General features: G+C 43.9%; 1 non-coding gene across 1 annotated transcript; it reads right to left on the bottom strand.

Moving 5' to 3' along the window:
- Window positions 1-1,773: 1,773 nt before the first annotated feature.
- On the bottom strand, window positions 1,774-1,908 carry LOC132006629 (U4 spliceosomal RNA). Its single transcript, XR_009401162.1, has one exon. It is a non-coding gene; the product is annotated as a U4 spliceosomal RNA (small nuclear RNA).
- Between the last annotated feature and the right edge of the window lie 1,771 nt (window positions 1,909-3,679).

Below are 3,679 nucleotides of genomic sequence, written 5' to 3'. Positions count from 1 at the left end.
CTCTGTTCCACTGGTCTATGTGTCTGTTTTTATGCCAGTACCATGCTGTCTTGGTGTCTTTGTAATAAAGCTTGAAATCAGGTAACGTGATGCCCCCAGTTTTATTTTTGTTTTTCAACATTTCCTTAGTGATTCAGGGTCTCTTCTGATTCCATACAAATTTTTGGATTATTTGCTCCAGCTCTTTGAAGAATAGCGGTGGAATTTTGATCGGAATGGCATTAAAAGTATAGATTTCTCTAGGCAGTATAGACATTTTAACAATGTTTATTCTTCCAATCCAAAAGCATGGAATGGTCTTCCATCTTTTTGTGTCTTCTTCAATTTCTTTCATGAGTGTTCTGTAGTTCCTCGAGTACAGATCCTTTACCTCTTTGGTTAGGTTTATTCCCAGGTATCTTATGGTTCTTGGTGCTATAGTAAATGGATTGATTCTCTAATTTCCCTTTCTGTATTTTCATTGTTAGTGTATAAGAAAGCCACTGATTTCTGCACATTGACTTTGTATCCTGCCATGTTGCTGAATTGTTGTATGAGTTCTAGTACTTTGGGGGTGGAGTCTTTTGGGTTTTCCATATAAAGAATCATGTCATTTGTGAAGAGAGAGAGTTTGACTTCTTCATTGCCAATTTGGATACCGTTTATTTCTCTTTGTTGTCTGATTGCTGTTGCTAGGACTTCTAATACTATGTTGAACAAGAGTGGTGGAAGTGGGCATCCTTGTCTTGTTCCTGATCTCAACGGGAAGGCTGCAAGCTTTTTCCCATTGAGGATGATATTTGATGTGGGTCTTTCATAGATAGATTTGATGAGGTTCAGGAATGTTCCCTCTATTCCTATGCTTTGAAGCGTTTTAATGAGGAACGGATGCTGGATTTTGTCAAATGCTTTTTCTGCATCAATTGAGTGGACAAGATGGACCTCATAGATATATACAGAACATTCCACCCTAAAACAACAGAATACTCATTCTTCTCAAGTGTACATGGAACCTTCTCCAGAATAGACCACATACTTGGTCACAAATCAGGACTCAACTGATACCAAAAGGCTGAGATTATTCCCTGCATATTCTCAGATCACAATGCTTTGAAACTGGAGCTCAATCACAAGGAAAAGTTCAGAAGGAACTCAAACACCTGGAAGCTAAGGGCCACCTTGCTTAAGAATGCTTGGATCAACCAGGAGATCAAAGAAGAACTGAAACAATTCATGGAAACCAATGAGAATGAAGACAGTTCAGTCCAAAACCTATGGGATATAGCAAAGGCAGTCCTAAGGGGGAAATACATAGCCATCCAAGCCTCCCTCAAAAAAATTGAAAAATCCAGAACACAGCAGCTGTCTCTACACCTTAAAGAACTGGACAATCAACAACAAATCAAACCAACTCCACACATAAGAAGGGAAATCATCAATATTAGAGCTGAGATCAATGAAGTAGAAACCAGAGATACAGTAGAACATATCAATGAAACTAGAAACTGATTTTTTGAAAGAATCAATAAGATTGATAATCCATTGGCCACACTAATCCAAAAGAAAAGAGAGAAAGCCCAAAATCATAAAATTATGAATGAAAAGGGACAGATCACAACTAACACCAAGGAAGTAGAAACAATCATCAGAAGTTATTATCAACAGTTATATGCCAATAAACTTAGCAACCTAGATGGAATGGATGCATTCCTGGAAAACTATAAACTACCAAAATTGAACCAGGAAGAAATCGACAACCTGAATAGACCGATATCTAGTAATGAGATTGAAGCAGTGATCAAAAACCTCCCAAAAAACAAGAGCCCAGGACCTGACGGATTCCCTGGGGAATTCTACCAAACTTTCAATTAGCAATAATCGCGCCTCGGATAAACCTCATTGGCTACGATACTGCCACTGCGCAAAGCTCTACCAAACTTTCAAAGAAGAAATAACACCTATTCTCCTGAAGCTGTTTCAAAAAATTGAAGCAGAAGGAAAACTTCCTGACTCTTTCTATGAAGCCAGCATTACCCTGATCCCCAAACCAGGCAAAGACCCTACCAAAAAGGAGAATTTCAGACCAATATCACTGATGAATATGGATGCTAAGATTCTCAACAAGATCCTAGCCAACAGGATCCAACAGCACATTAAAAAGATTATCCACCATGATCAGGTGGGATTCATTCCTGGGCTACAAGGATGGTTCAACATTCGCAAATCAATCAACGTGATACAACAAATTAATATGAGAAGAGAGAAGAACCACATGGTCCTTTCAGATCTCTTTGGGGCGTCCCACCACCGGCTCTGGATGCTCCTCCACCTCCCCTTCCTGAGATCTGGAGGCTGGCTCGTAAGTCAGCCTGCAGGAGCAGGGGGTGTGTCCCATCTGTGAGGGCCATGGGCATGCCAGGTAGAGGAGCTCCATCCCCGGGAGCCCCTGCGTGCCGCTGGGCTATGGCCAGGGGTGTTGACCTCCCTCATGCAAGGAAGAGTTACTTCTCATCCAGCAGAAACAATTCACACTTACAATATTGGGTGCAGCAGACACTTAGCCATCTTGAGAGGTGGACAGTGTCTTTGTGGTCACACGTGAGCACACGTGTACAAAAGCTGGGGTCACTTGCAAGTTGCTGAGGTCCCTCCAGAGAAGAGGTGAGAGGGGGATTCAGAGTTTGTGACATTCCAAGGCTTATGCTGCTGGGTTCAGTCCCTGTACTGTGACACCCTTCAGAGGTGGAAGGAGAAGGGGGTTTTCTGGGTGGGAGTTAGAGGGAGGGCTCCCTCTGGGACTCAGGAACGGACCCCACAGCTCCTTCGCAGCCTGAACCCCCCACCTGCTCACACTCAGCTTGCTGGATGGTCGCTTTTTACCTCCAGCCACTCTCTGCACCGCCCCCCAAACCAGCGGAGAACCCGGTTTTAAATACTCCAGGTTTTTCCTTCTCACAGCATTTTGTGCTGTGCAAAGGATACAGAGTTTTGAGGGAAAAAAACTAAAAAGTCTTGCTTGAGTTGTGTTTAAGAAATACGGAAGGCCTGGCTTTGTGGGGGCTGATGGTTTGAAGGGGAGGAAAGTGGGGGGCCACAGTTGTCAGCCCCCAGCTTTTCCCCCTTCCCTTCCCTCCCCTCCCCAAGGCAGGGTCAGTCTGCTTGTCTGCTTGTCTGCCCAGGGGTGTGGCAAAGGCTGCTTGGTCTTCTCATCTGACCAGCTTCTTGGGTCCCTTACAAGGGATGACTTTTCAGTCAGTTCCTCTCTCTGGGTGGAAAAGATACTGAGATTTGCACAAAGGAGTGCATTTCTTGTCTGGATCAGGATTTCCCACTACCTGCAAGGTACAGGTCAAAGGAAATGATGCAGAGGGAGGGAGGGTGGGCAGAGGCAGAGGCAGAGGCAGAAGGGTTTGGGTTATAGCTCACAGATACGGGGTTTCCTGTCAACAACATGGAAATGATCTAAGATGGGCTGTAGGATGGAAACACATATCTGTGAATATACTAAAACCATTGAATTTTATACTTTAAAGGGATGAAAATATGGTATATGAGTTGTATTTCCATAAAGCTGTTAAAATGAAGAAACAAAGAATATTCTTCACCCAGGGCCTGGCCTTGGAGGGGCAAGAGGGAGTCCCAGCAGTGGGGGCATCTGCAGAATCCATAAGGCAGAGGAGAGGCTGGAAAGGCGTTCCAT

This window comes from Mustela nigripes, chromosome 18 (assembly GCF_022355385.1).
Source record: "Mustela nigripes isolate SB6536 chromosome 18, MUSNIG.SB6536, whole genome shotgun sequence".
Lineage (NCBI taxonomy): Eukaryota > Metazoa > Chordata > Mammalia > Carnivora > Mustelidae > Mustela > Mustela nigripes.
The sequence above is the reverse complement of the archived record's forward strand: the minus strand, read 5'-3'. Positions and strand labels throughout refer to the sequence as shown.